The following is a 15,624-nucleotide window of genomic DNA, read 5'->3' on the forward strand; positions in this document are numbered from 1 at the left end:
TAGTCATAGATGGTCCACAGGCTGAGTGTTAAAGACCCCTGTCCTGAGAGAAATTAGAGAATAAGATTATTTCCCTTCTGCTCTGGAGAAGAGGAAACTGTAAAGCTGTTTGTCTCATTGGAAGCTTTTGCCCCAGGGAGAGAAGTATTTCTCTTTTTGTACAAGCAGGGGAGCATTCCAAGATTGGCTTGGCACCATTGGGCTCCACGCCTTCAGCAATGGTGGATACCAATAGTCTTTGGCCCTGTAGCATAGAATCATAGACTGGAAGGGACCTCAAGAGGTCATCGAGTCCTGTCCCCTGCCCTCACAGTGGGACCAAGCACTGTCTAGATAATTCCTGACAGGTGTCTGTCTAATCTGTCTTAAACATTCCACAACCCCGCTAGGCAATTTATTCCAGTGCTTAACCACCCAGATAGCTAGTCCTATCCTAAGAGGCCAAGTTAGAGCAGTTTTTCTCCCTCTTCCTTGTGACACCCTTTTAGATATTTGATTATTGCTATCATGTCCCCTCTGTCTTCTCTTTTCTAAACTAAACAAGCCCATCACCTGAGCAAGCCTTTCATTTGTGGCAATTGTGCATACTCCATTCTATTAATCTGGAGATTTTGTACCTTTTGGGGGCCCAGAATTTGCTGGCGGATCACCTCTGCTGCCGTTTCTTTGCCCATGAATGGTGCAGCAGGCGATATTTGCCCATAATATTTTCCAGAAATGGGGGTTTCCCCAGTTCAACCTCTTCACCACACAGACCAATAGAAAGTGCTCATTCCGGAACCTGAGCCAGAGGTCAGTAGTGGATGCCTTTCTGATTCTGTGGCATAACAGCCACCTGTACACACTTCCCTCATTTCCATTGGTGAACAACGTGCTCCTCAAGCTGTGCAGAGGCAGGGCAAATGTTATTCTGACAGCTCCAGCATGGGCTTGTCAGCACTGTCTTGGAGCTGCCAGTACAATCGCCAATTCCACTTCCTCTTCTCCTGGACCTCATCATACAGGACCTTGGGCATCTTCGCAACCTAGCCCATGGCTCTCTCCACCTCAAAGAATGGCAACTTTATGGATAAGCCCCGCCAAAGTGTTCTGCTCAGAGAAAGTTCAGCCGGTCCTGTTTAGAAGCAAGAAGCCCTCTACTAGGCCCACTTACTCTGCCAAGTGGAATCGTTTTTCATGTTGGTGCCTGAAGCACAGTCTAGACCCTCTATCTGCCTCAGGTGCTGGAGTACCTGGTGTCCCTGAAGCAACCAAGCTTAGCAACTTCGTCACTTAAGGTGAACCTAGCGGCCATTTTTGCTTTCCATCCCATTGAGGATGGCCACTCTGTATTCTTGAGCTCCCTTGTTCCTCAAGGGTATGGACAGCCTCTGGCTCAGCCTCATGCCCCTGCATGGACCTTAATTTGGTCCTCTAAGTGCTTATGAGTCCTCCATTTGAGCCTCTGACTGCATGCTCCCTGCTTTACCTTTCCTGGAAGGTGGCCTTTTTGGTTGCGATTACCTCTGCTTGGTGGTGAGTATCAGAGCTTCTTGCCTGACCTCGGAACCCCTATATATTGTACTGTCTATCACAAAGACAAAGTTCAGTTTTGTCCTCACCTGGCCTTCCTTCCTAAAATGCTCTTCAATTTCCACACTGAAGTAGGACATTTTTCTCCCCATGTTCTACTTGAAGCCTCACCAGAACTTGCGAGAACAAAGACTACACTCCTTTGATGTGAGGCATGCACTCGCTTTCTATAGAACAAAACCTTTTACAAGTCCTCACAGCTGTTTGTGGTGATGACAGATCATGTGAAGGGATTACCTGTCTCTTTGCAATGCAGTTCATTTTGGATCATGGCATGTTTCTGACTAAGACCTCAACACCGGGTCTCACAATGCACACTACGTGAACGCAAGCTTCTTTGGCGGTTTTCATGTGTCCAGGAAATCTGTAGATGCCATGACTTGGTTCTCAGTGCATATCTTCACATTGCACCATGCCATCGTGCGATAGCCAAGATAGGACTTGGTCTTGGTCTTTGGTTCTGTGGTCCTTGAGTCAGACACACTCTGACTCCAACCCCTCCTCCTGGGTAAAGCTTGTGAATCACCTCCATTAGAATACATATGAACAAGCACTTGAAGAAGAAAAAATGGTTACTCACCTTTGTAACTTTTGTTCTTCGAGATGTTTTGCTCTATTCCATACTCTCTTTCCTTCCCCACTCTTGGACTGACCAGCAAAAAGGAACTGAGGGGCTGATGGGTGGACAGGGTAATATAGAGTGTTGCACTACTGCCACTCAGTTGGAGCATATATGAGCATCTCATCTTGAACAACCGTTACAAAGGTGAGTAAACATTTTATCCTGTCTGGGGGCACCCCCCCCCCCCCACCAATGTTTACAAGAGTAGGGTTTTTTCTGGTAAAAGAAAAGAAAAAAGAAAAGAGGAGTGAAGAAGACTTTGCTTCTCCATTCCTCGTTGCTAGAGATTCATCTGCACCCATCCCCCTTCTGGGAACATTCTTAGCTCTACTAGCTCTGAGAGGTGCCTCTCCTGTACACAGTTCCGATAACAGCCAGACACTCTCATTGGGTTTGATGCATGGAACAGCTTCACAGAAGTGATTCAAATACCACAACTAAAATGGCAGTCTTAGGTCAAGAACAGGGAGCTGAAATTTAAAACTTTTCCATAGAGAGAAGTCACTTCAGTCTCCAGGGGACTTCTGACAGGTTATTCCCAGAGCCTTTAACTTGAAATAAAAAAAAAATCCACAGCAGACTCCTCCTGTAAAAGCTCATAAAAACAAGCCAGCCAGAAGGATTTTCCCAGAGATACCACCTCAGCACCAACCATAAAAACAAGGGCTGAGTGAATAGCCTGCGAGAGGGGATTCCCTAGTATGGCTTCCTCTGCAGGAACAATTCTGAAGCACAGTACCATAATTGTGGTATGGGACCCCTGGGTTAACCCCATCATTCATGCCTCTCCCCTCACCCCATTGCCTGATTGCAATCCTTGGGCAATATATATACATGCATGTCGCAGCCATTCAATATCTCTGAGAGAGCGCCTACCAGGTGGTCTCTTACAGAATTGCTGTCCACAGTCTCTGAGCCAGAGGTGGAGAAATCTTTTTCAGAACAGGAAGAAGGGCTCAAAGGGGAAACTACCCTTCCATCAAACTTCTCTTTATCTCTTCCAGAGGAACCCCTTAGGGGATGATCTTAAGAACTTTCAGGAACTTGCCAAGAGTGTGGCAGATGAGCTGCAGATTGCCCTACAGGGGGTGATATCCCCCATCACAAGTTGGGGGATATTCTGCATACCACCTCCTCATCCAGAATTGCCCTCCCAATTAATTAGATGATTCTAGATCCTATTAAGGTCATCCATATCAACAGAACTGGAAAAAAAATCACAACCCTCAATGTCAGACTTCCTGTTTCAAAATCTGCAACCCAGCTCCATCATTGTAGATGTGGTTAATGCATGAAGCAAACAATGTAAAGCCAACTCAGCCCCATACAATCAGGTTTGGCAAGATGGAGTAGTTATTGCTGACATAACTGTTCAGAATTGTGAATTACCAAACTGTTATGGCCACCTACGATTTTATTAAATATGGGAAACAGAGTTTTTCTGGCGCATTTACTGGAGACACAAAAATAGGAATTTCAAGACATCCTTAAAGAGGATCAGTTAATGACCAGATTGGTGCTAGGGACAGCACCACTGTATGTAGCTGATACAGCAGGCTGCCTGCTCTTTGTGACAGTGGTATTGAGGCAGGCTTCTTGACTACGCCTTTGTGGTTTGCCCAAATTGTTGCAGAAGACAAACTTTCATGGAGAAAAACTTTCCATGAAGACACATGGACAAGAGATGGCCAGTTCCTTTTTTTAAAGATAACGTAACTTTAAGGCTATATCTCATGTTTCTCCCTACTGCCTCTGCATTTTCCATATGAATGAACAGATACATCTCCTTTTTTTTTTTTTTTTTTTCTGAAACCCACTTTGTGACACTGCTACATATTGGAACACTAGCATTCTACTGTAGGAGACTAAGGACATTAGAAAATCCCTAAACTCTTCCTTTCATGCACAGAAAGAACACAAAGCACTGAGATACTGTCTCAAAGACTATCCAGATGGGTCTCTGGTTGCATTAATCACTGTTATCAAGAGTACAGTATGCCTCCATCCAGAGTCCGTAAGCACGCCACAAGGTCAATTTCTAGCTAAGTCACATACCTTACAGATATTCCTATCTCAGTAATCTGTAGAATGGCAGTCACAGAACATGATGTGGTCACTTAAGATTTGGCCCCAATGCCGTGTTCCAGTCCGCAGTACTCTCTGTAGTAACAGGCTGCATTCCAAAGTCCCAGCCTCCACTGATGAGTATTATTTGGGAGTCACCTACAGTGAAACAGCCATCGGGACACTGCTTGAAGAAGAAGAGGAAAAAGTTACTTACTTTGTGCAATAACAATGGTTCTTTGAGATCTGTGTCCCTATAAATACTCCACAACCTGCCCTCTTCTCCTCTACTGCGACGTTCTCTATAGGGCTTTGTGGTGGAGAAAGAAGTGAGGGGCTTAAATATGCAAGTCAGAGCATCAGAAATAATGAGCCATTTTTGTGATCATCTGAATTATGTCAAATATCAAAAGATAGTTGGTGTCAGGCAGTGTTTCCTTTAACATTTTCCATCCTTGAGAGGGTTCAATTTTAAATTTCGTATGTGCAAAACCAGTATTGAAATTCTATGTGGATGTGCACCACCAATACAAAGAAAAAACATATATATATGATCAGTCCATATGTGTGGAAGAAAATATATTAAAACAAAGGATAGTTAACAAGGAGCAATGCTTACGATATTTAATGTGAAATCAAACAAAAAAAAGAAAATTAACACTAACCTTGGAGTACATGTATCATCATCCTTTCTAGCAACTCATGCTAGTAAACACACCAAAAGGCATATTATCCACTCATAGCTTTGCTTTAAAATGCTAAACAAATCTATAAGTCAACTAGAAATAGTCATGCTTTCCTTGCCAAATACTAATACAATATTTATTGACAATGAGAAGGAGACTAAAAGGCACTCACTAAGGCTTATACAGTTTTTCTGGGGAATGTTTAGAATCCAGAAAACAAGTGAAACAGAGAGCTGTAAAAACAGATTAAAGTTCTCTTGGTTTGAATCTTTTGTCTTGTATTTGTCACCAACTCAGAGTAGAAACCCCAGAACAAATTAACACAAGGCTTCAGGGTATGTAGACAGATCCATATTCCAAAGAGGTTGCATATAAGATTTCATCCTACAAAACAATTAGCATCACACCTAGTACTTGCTACTTTTGACTCATGAGAGCCAGAACTGTACCACATAGCAAAGATCTCACCTTAATGCAATACAGGCAGTCCCCGGGTTACATGGATCCGACTTACATCGGATCCCTACTTACAAACGGGGTGAGACAACCCCGCACTAGCTGCTTCCCCCCAGCAGACCAGGGAGACGCGAAGCTAGCGCCCCCCCGCCCCCAGCAGACCAGGGAGACGCGGAGCGGCTTTTCTCAGCAGACACCTCAACTTGAGAATAAAGGACTGAGGGAAGTGAGGTGTGGGAGAATAAAACTTAGCTCTGGAGAAATGTTTGGCTAGAGTTTTCCCTACAATATGTACCAGTTCCGACTTACATACAAATTCAACTTAAGAACAAACCTACAGTCCCTATCTTGTATGTAACCCGGGGACTGCCTGTACAATATACCATGTATTAATTATCATAGAATACTAGGATTGGAAGGGACCTGGAGAGATCAAGTCTGGTTCCCTGCCCTCACGGCAGGACCAAGCACTGTCTAGATCATCCCTGATAGATGTCTATCCAACCTGCTCTTGAATATCTCCAGTGATGGAGATTCTACAACCTCCTTAAGCAATTTATTCCCATGTTTAACCATCCTGACAGGCAGGAAGTTTTTCCTAATGTCCAACCTAAACTTCCCTTGCTGCAATGTAAGCCCATTGCTGCTTGTCTTATCATTAAGAGGCCAAGGAGAACAATTGTTCTCCCTCCTCTTTGTGACACCCTTTTAGATATTTGATAACTGCTGTCATGTCCTCTTTGTCTTCTCTTTTCTAAATTAAAGAAGTCCAATTCTTTTTGTCTTTCCTCATAGGTCATGTTTTCTACGTCTTCAATCATTTTTGCTGCTTTTCTCTGGACCTTCTCCAATTTTTCCATATCTTTCTTGACATGTGATGCTCAGAACTGGACACAATACTCTGAGGCCTAATCAGCGCAGAGTAGAGCAGAAGAATGACTTCTCATGTCTTGCTTACAACGCTCCTGTTAATGCATGCCAGCATCATGTTTGCTTTTTTTGCAACACTGTCGCACTGTTGATTCCACTATGTGGTCCACTATGACCCCAGGTCCCTTTCTGCAGTACTTCTTCCTAGAGACTCACTTTCCATTTTGTATGTGTGAAACTGATTGTTCTTTCCTAAGTGGAGTACTTAGCATTTGTCCCTATTAAAGTTCATCCTATTTACCTCAGACCTTTTCTCCAGTTTGTCCAGATCATTTTGAATTATGAGCCTCTCCTCCAAAGCACTTGCAACCCCTCCCAGCTTAGTATCATCTGCAAACTTAATAATTGTTTTCTCTGTGCCATCATCTAAATTGTTGATTGAAGGTATCGAACAGAACCAGTCCCCAAACTGACCCTTGCACAACCGCACTTGTTATGCCCTTCCAGCATGATTGTGAACCGTTAATAACTAGTCTCACCCATAATAGCCCCATCTAGGTTGTATTTCCCTAGTTTATGGATAAGAAGATCATGCGTGAACGTGTTAAATGCCTTACTAAAGTCTACTTATACCATGTCTACCGCTTCTCCCTTATCCACAAGGCTTGATAGCCTATCAAAGAAAGCTATCAAATTGGTTTGACATGATTTATTCTTTACCAATCCATGCTGGCTGTTACCTGTCACCTTATTATTTTCCAGATATTTGTAGATAGATTACTTAATTACTTGCTCCATTATCTTCCCTGGCACAGAAATTAAACTGACTGGTCTGTAGTTTCCTGGGTTATTCTTATTTCCCCTTTTATAGATGGGCACTGTATTTGCTTTTTTTTTCCAGTCTTCTGGTATCTCTCCCGATTTCCATGACTTTTCAAAGATGATTGCTGAAGGCTCAGATACCTCCTGTATCTGCTCCTTGAATATTCTAGGAGGCATTTCATAAGGCCTAGTGACTTGAAGATATCTAACTTTTCTAAGTATTTTTTAACTTATTCTTTTTTTATTTTAACTTCTAAACCTACCCCATTTCCACTATCATTCACTATATTAGGCATCTCATCACCATCCATCTTCTTGACAAAAACTGAAACAAAAAAGTCGTTAAGCACCTCTGCTATTTCCAAGTTTCCTGTTACTGTTTCTCCATCTTCACTGAGCAATGGGCCTACCCTGTCCTTGGTCTTCCTCTCGCTTCTAATATATTTATAGAATGTCTTCTTGTTACCCTTTATGTCTGTATCTAGATTGAGCTCATTTTGTACTTTTGCCTTTCTAATCTTGCCCTTGCATACTTTTGTTGTTTGCTTATATTCATCCTTTGTAATTTGACCTAGTTTCCATTTTTTTATACAATTCCTTTTTGAATTTTAGATACGTAAGATCTCCTGGTTAAGCCTAGGTGTTCTCTTGTCATACTTCCTTTTTTCCCCATGCAATGGTATAATTTGCTTTTGGGCTGTTAATAATGTTATTTTTCCTCTTAGTCTTGCTTTCCATGGGATCTTCTGTACCAGCTCTCTGAATTTACTAAAATCTGCCTTCCTGAATCCATTGTCTCTACTTTGCTGTTTTCCTTTTGACCATTCCTTGGAATAATGAACTCTATGATTTCATGATCACTTTCACCCAAGCTGCCTTCCACTTTCAAATTTTCAAACAGTTCTTCCCTATTTGTTAAAAGCAGATCTAGAACAGCTTCCCCCCAGTAGCTTTCTCACCCTTCTGAAATACAAAATTGTCTCCAATTCAGTCCCAGAACTTATTGGATAATCTGTATCCTGCTGTGTAAATTTCCCAACATATGTCTGGATAGTTGAAGTCCTCCATCACCACCAAATCCTGCACTTTAGATTATTTTCTTAGTTGTTTAACAAAAGCCTCATCCATCACTTCTGCCTGGGGAGATTGTCTGTAGTAGACCCCTAGCATGACATCACTCTTGTTTTTTACCCCTTTTATCCTAACCCAGAGACTCTCAACAAGTCTGTCTCCTACGTCCATCTCCACCTGAGTCCACGTGTATACATTTTTAATATATAAGGCACCACTTCCTCCCTTTCCCCCGTGCCTATCATTCCTGAGTAAGCTGTACCCTTCTATACCAGTATTCCAATTGTGTATATTATCCCACCAAGTCTCTGTGATACCAACCATGTCATAATTGGGTTTATTTATTAGCACTTCCTGCTTATTTCCTATACTCTTTGCATTTGATTTAAGATACTGATTTGATTTTGTACCCAATTCTGCCTTGTCCCTCCTTTATCTCTGCTATTATATAGCCCATGCTCCCTCCCATTTCTGACCCATCTCCCAGGTCTCCATGTTTTCTCTTACCTGTAGACTTTGGTCACCTGCTCCCATGAAAACTACTTTAAAGTCCTCCTCACTAGGTTAGCCAATCTGTGTCCAAATACTTTCTTCCCCTTCCTCAAAAGGTTAAACCCATCCCTTCATAGTGGTGGGTTTTTTTGGAACAGCGTCTGGTGGTTAAGGAAGCCAGAGCCTGGTGACATCATCTTCGCAGCTTAGAATGCACCTCCAGGATGCACTGGTCTCTGCCTGGGTCACTACCTTTGACAGGAAGGACTGAAGAGAATACCACCTGCACTCCATACTTCTTCACCCGTACTCCTAGAGCCTGTAGTCACTCTTGATCTGCTCTAAGTCACACCTTGCAGTATCATTAATGCCTACATGGATGAGTAACATGGGGTAGTAGTCAGAGAGCCGGATAATCCTTGAGAGTGCCCTCATAACTTCTCAGATATGAGCCCCTGGGAAACAGCATACCGCCCAAGATGACATGGCAGGGCAACAGATGGATGCTTCTGGCCCCCTCAGAAGAGAGTCTCAAACCACCATTACCCTACATTTTCTCCTCACAGTGGTGGCTGCAGAACTCCCAGACTTGGGGTTACAAGGCTTCTCCTCTTCTGCTTTAGAGGGTGATTCCTTATCCCCCCTATCCAGAACTGTGTAAGTGTTCTCCAGAACAATGATGAGAGGGCTGGCAGACGGGGTGGAACACTGCCTGCTGCCAGAAGTAACACAGGATTTCAAAAAATCATTAAGATCAGAGTTTTAGATATCTGCAACACTCCAAAAAATCTGTTAAAATAATATTTTTTCCCCTGACCATAAGCCATTAAAACCCAGATGTAATTATGCAAATGTCCTGGCGCGCGTGTGCGCACACACGCACACGCAGCCTGCTTTCCCCTCCTCCTCCCCCTCCAACCTAGCCAGACAGAGAGGATTGCAGCAAGTGAGTCAGTATACCCCAAACAAGCCACCCCCTGCTTCCACCTCACTGCACAGATGCCAGTATCCATCCACCTCCTTTCCCCCACCTACCCCTATGCACTCTGTTCCACCCAGCCTAGCTGGGTACTGGGATAAAATCCTGTTTCTCAAATTTACAGGCACCAGCAGTCTAGCTGGGAGTCAGGACAGTGAACACAGCACAAATTATCCACCTCTCCACCACCGTATTCCAGGACACAGCACAGACTTCCCCCTGACTCCACTGCACCCCAGTGCCAGCACCCACCCACCCTCTTTTCCCCCCCCCCACCTACTCCAGGCAGTTAGTCCCTACCTCCCCCTTCCCAGCCCAGGAGCTTGGAAGAGAATGCTGGGTTTCTGCTTCTCTCCCTCTCTCTCTCTCTTCTCCTGGAGATGGGAGTCTCCAAACTCCCCTCCCCTCTGGCTCACCCCTCAGCCGATTACTCACTAACTTCTCTTCCCCCCTCCCCCCCAGCCACTTATTCCCTCCTTATCTCCCTTCATTACCTGCTCTGGGAGCTCTTCCATTTGAAGAACACAGCTCCGTTTGAAGCTGCTACTCAGTGAGATGTCCCTCTTCTGCCAGTCACCTAAGCTCCCTGTCTGCACAGGAGCTCTGAGCCTCTGCATAGTGCTCATTAAAGGGCTACGCAGTCACGCAGCCATGCAGCTTACAGGGAACTTTGGTGTCAGGATTTTATTAGAGATGTTATTGTAGAGGAGCCACATCTCCAAATGAACCTGTAGATGTTGATCTATTGTCACCCCCTGTTGTTTTCATTTGCCCTGGACTTTGCAAAGTTTACACAATTACATTCGAAAACTCTTTATTAGGAATAGGAAATTACTAATTAATGTCACATAAACCACCAAGCAGATGTCAGATGAAATTGTTTTCATTCATTATCAACAGGAGCTAATTCAAACCAGTGAACTAAAGGTGAAATACTAAATCTTTTGCCTCTATCAGTTGGCAGTCTCCTGATTCATCCAGTGCTCTGATCATCTTCTGAAACTTTTCATTTTTGTTGGCTTACTGAGTGTAGTATTAGAATGCATTCATTTCAGATTGCAACCCAATAGTCTAACTGTAGCTTGCTATTCCAAAGCTAATAAGATCATAGCTGCTTTTTATTGCTGGCCAATTTTAAAATCTTAAATCATCTGCTGTCCCCTGATGCAATGCTGGAAGAGTGTATTCTCTGACTTCATGGTAAGACAATCTATACCCAATCAGAACTATTAAGCAATCAGTAACATGTGCCAGAGGCCTGGACTGGTGCCACTTCAAAGAAAAGTCTGTCATCTCTAATTTCTTGAGTCACTGAAATGACTGTATCACACAAAAACAGAAATCACTTTGTTTAGATTTGTTGCTTTTGAATATTAAGAACTGTGTGGTTTAAAATTTAGCTTGTAGTTGTAGGTGACAAAGCCCAATTCTGTTCTCTCTTAGGAACCGGTTATTCATGAAATCTCTCTCCTCATGTCAGCACAAATAATCTTAAATAGCATTAGGACCTGACTTTGAAAAGCTAGAACATTCAAACATATGGTTAAAATTGTGGAATTTTTTTTTCAAATGAAGTGACCTAAAGTTAGACTTCTAAATGAATGGCCTGATTTTAAATCTCCCAGGAACTTCCTTTAAAGTTGTTGCTGAACACCTCTGTAAATTAGGATATTGTAATTGTACTTAAGTTCCTACACTCAGGTTTACACAGATTGCTTCTACCTTTAACTCTATTAAGTCTGCCCATTGCAAGTATCTGACCTGCGTTTGTTGATTTTGGTAAGGACATAGTAGGCTAAATTGTGGATTTGCTGGCTGTTAGGAGTGTATACCAAAAGTATGCTGTTTAAATATATTTTCTTGTGTTAATTCTTTCCTCCTACACCCTTTAAAATGTTTAATGAGATTCAAGATTCTTTCAGGACTCCCCTTACATCAGCAAGGAATGCTGAGATATTATTAAAGCACCTAAAATTCTATATTGTGTATGCACAACATAATTCATAGCATCACCTGATCAGGAAAAATTCTGAGAATTTTTAATGAATTAAAAAAAACTTACCTGGAATCTCATCACTCATTTTTCTCCCCTAATGTCATCCACCGTCTTTAAAGATTCCCTATTATGAATCCCCACACCACAGCCACTTAGGTTCAACTCCTTCAAGACCCCAGCTCTCAGTATTACTCAGAAGTAGTCACTATATAGAGCAATGAAAGAGGAATTTCAGACCCAGATTCCAATTTGCATCTTCTCCCAAAATAGTAGCTGCAATTAGTCCACCAGAATGGCCCTTTATAATCACTTCTTACTGCTTATTGTCCTGGCTGCCTTTCCATATTGTAAGAAAAGAGAAATTAAACAAAATTAAAATTATGTTGTAATGCATTATCATCTATCATTTACATTTTATTTTAATCATAGATGTTCCAGAAATACAAAAGATATCCAAACACCCTTTTTACTCAGCACTCCTGTAACAGAGACAGTCAAAATATGCCTTTTCTTTTCAGATATGCTGGATGTTGGGGAAAATTCTTTAATAGCATGAGTGCTTGTAAATTAAGTAAATTCCTCTACCAGAGATATAGGTCACCGTGTATTGATATTTATAATGGAAATGCTGATGGACTACCTACCTACAACACTGCATTATAAAATTAGAGACTGTGCCATAAGAAGACGTCAGAATTTTAATTCATATCTGTAACAGATGGACAGTTTGCTTTTAATGTTTTCTTGGCCCTTCTTCAGTCATCCTTTACTGAAAAGTTCAATAAACCAAATTATTTGAGATCAAGGTAGTAATCCCAAGTTATGGCTGGAGGTGAAACTGCTGGAGCCAGATGGCTTCACACTGATTTTTATTAACAGCTTACATTCTGTCTGACTGAACCTCTCCTGGATCTTTTCAGTGAAACTCCTCCTAAAATGCCACCAAACCAAATTTATTTTTAGGGAGCAATGGTGTGATACCTTGAGGTAAAGACCTATGATATTAGACTTAATTCTAGCCCCCCCCCCTTTTTTCTGTTTGGTTAGGAAAAGCCCTTTGGTAAGGTTAAATGACCACAAGTTGCATTAACCAATTAATATTTGATTTCTTGTAAATTTAGAAGCTTTGTTGAATTGCTTTTATGCTTTCTCCAAGGCAAATGTTTAAACCAGTTATAAGATCTCCCCATCAGTTACTCCTAGACTGACTCACTTGCCATTTGATTTATACTGATTTACATTTATTCCATTATAAGTGGGATCTGATCTCTGCCATAGGCAACTGGAATAGGAGCATCTGCAATTCTTACTTTATGGGACAGCATAAGTCGAATAGGCCACTAAGTGGAAGTTACTTTCTCTCTTGGTATACATATTGGCTACGTCTACATTGGCCCCTTTTCCGGAAGGGGCATGTTAATTTCACGAGTTGTAATAGGGAAATCCGCGGGGGATTTAAATATCCCCCGCGGCATTTAAATAAAAATGTCCGCCGCTTTTTTCCGGCTTTTAGAAAAGCCGGAAAAGAGCGTCTACACTGGCCCCGATCCTCCGGAAAAAGTGCCCTTTTCCGGAGGATCTTATTCCTACTTTGAAGGGCGCTTTTTCCGGAGGATCGGGGCCAGTGTAGACGCTCTTTTCCGGCTTTTCTAAAAGCCGGAAAAAAGCGGCGGACATTTTTATTTAAATGCCGTGGGGGATATTTAAATCCCCCGCGGATTTCCCTATTACGACTCGTGAAATTAACATGCCCCTTCCGGAAAAGGGGCCAATGTAGACGAGCCCATAGTGAATAGTATTTGATTTTTCTTTGCCCAAGCAAAGAAAAAACAAAACAAAAAGAAAATAAAAATTCACCACTGATATTAAAATGTTCCCCAAGAGAGTGGCTTTAATAATAGGTCTTTACATTACATTGTGCATGGAAGGCTTTCTAGAGATCAGAGTCAGAGCCCTAGATATGGTGCTTGTGTAAAGCTGTCACAGAGAGCAAAAGCTACGGTGTTTGTTGGAGATTTTGTGTCATTGAGATGACTGTAGCTTTTTGCCTAAAATACACATTGTCTTTTTCCATTTAAAATCACCTTATCATTTTAGAGTAGGTGATGAAATTTGGAATCTGTGTTTTGGAATTTTGTGTGCTGCTCCTGTAAAGTACAGTAAACCAGGACCAGAGAATAATCACTTGATGGCCAAAATGCTATTTAGAACTCCGGTGTGAACTTAGACTTACTTTTACCTGTATTGCTTTTTTTAAACTATCCCCAGTGCTGGCCTTTTGATTGCACCTGAATTCCCTGCTTAGGAAGAAACCAAGGCTTGAATTACCTCTTACTGTTATGCCACTGCTGGAGCAAAAGATCAGCTTGTGGGTTTCAAGCTATTTGGGATGGTGAAAACCCAAGCAACTGTTTGCTTGCATGCACTTAGTGTTGTGTCTTTTCCATTTGTACTACAGGTTGAACCTCTCTAATCCAGAACTCTCTTGTCCAGAAACATCTGTCATTCAGAGTATTTTAGTTAGCTGGATGTCCACTTTTCATGGTTGTGGCCAGGTTTCCTGCGGACCCATAAAGTTTGTTTATAGTCACCAGTTCTTGATCTACTGAAGGACAGAAGCAGCTTTATACAAAGCATTTGTTCACATGAAAATTTTTCAACAGGCTCATTACAGGAAGAACATCCACAAAAAATTGGAATGACTTAAATTCCTGCTTCAGATTACTAGTGACTTGGATAGCATCAACTAATGCATGGGTAGACAATTTTCATAAGGGGGCCACTCCATGATTTTCGGTAAGTCATCACAGGCCAGCTCCAGGCCCATTGAAGGGGCAGGGCCTTGGGCAGAAGGGGTGAGGAAGGGGGCGTGTGTGTGTGTGTGTGTGTGTGTCTGTACGTGTACGTGTGCGAGAGAGAGAGAGAGAGACTCTGTGTGAGAGAGACTTTGTGACAGTGTGTGTGTGTGTCACAGAGACTAGGAGAGTGTGGTACAGTGTGTGTGTGTGACACACTGTGAATAGCATGGAGACAAGGTGTGACAGACTGTTGGCGTGGGTGTGAAAGACAGAGAATGTGTGTGCTGGCTGCTTCTGAATAAGTTTCTAAGAGATGCTATGCACTGTCTCTTTAAGACAGGGAAAGCTGTCCTGTTCTTTTGTTTCTCCTCTCCCCTGCTCTGCAGAGATGGAGTATATGGGTTGGGGAGAAGAGACACTGTGTGTGTGTGTGTGTGTGTGTGTGTGTGTGTGTGTGTGTGTGTGTGTGTGTGTGTGTGTGTGTGTGTGTGTGTGTGTGTGTGTGTGTGTGTGTGTGTGTGTGTGTGTGTGTGTGTGTGTGTGTGTGTGTGTGTGCGCGCGTGCGCGCGCATGCGTGCACGTGCGCCCGCGAGAGCGAGCACTGGTTGCTGGAACAATCTTAAAAGATAGTGCGCGGTTTCTAAGTTAAGTTCTCATATCAGTCACTCACCATTTATATTTCAGACAGGAACAGCTTTGCTATGTGTTCATCTCCCTGACATCTGCGCTGCAGAGAGGGGATACAGGGGCAGAGGAACACCTGGACTTCAGCACTCCCCCCTCTCGCCCTCTTCTCCTTCTGCCCCCTTCCCCTGCTCTGCACTCGTAGCAGGAGGGTCCTGGGAGCAGCTCAGCTGCAGAATAGAGGAATGTTAGGGGAGGGGCAGCTGAACACACTTTGTAAAGTATGCATGCTCTGATAATCAGCTGGGCGGGCTGGATAGAAATGCTGGGCAGACCAGATTTGGTCCATGGGCCAGATTATGCCCATCCCTAACCTAATGCTATATGCTACATAGAACAATGGTAGACTTGGCTTTCCCATTCTGCACATGGAATGAATTGCAGAACCAGACTCTGTTTTTAAGCTTGCGTGTAATTTGCTACTCAAATATTGTGTAGTTTCTACATCTGAAGGCAATAGGGCTTTACAGGAAACCCTGGCCATTTGTGATGGATGCATGGTGAATGGTGAA

General features: G+C 42.7%; 1 protein-coding gene across 10 annotated transcripts in view; it reads left to right on the forward strand.

Moving 5' to 3' along the window:
* ERC1 (ELKS/RAB6-interacting/CAST family member 1) overlaps positions 1–15,624 on the forward strand; it is a 512,836-nt gene that overhangs the window by 288,374 nt on the left and 208,838 nt on the right. The gene's annotated exons all lie outside the window — the stretch shown is intronic.

This window comes from Pelodiscus sinensis, chromosome 1 (genome assembly GCF_052426305.1).
Source record: "Pelodiscus sinensis isolate ZL-2025 chromosome 1, ASM5242630v1, whole genome shotgun sequence".
NCBI classification, from domain to species: domain Eukaryota; kingdom Metazoa; phylum Chordata; order Testudines; family Trionychidae; genus Pelodiscus; species Pelodiscus sinensis.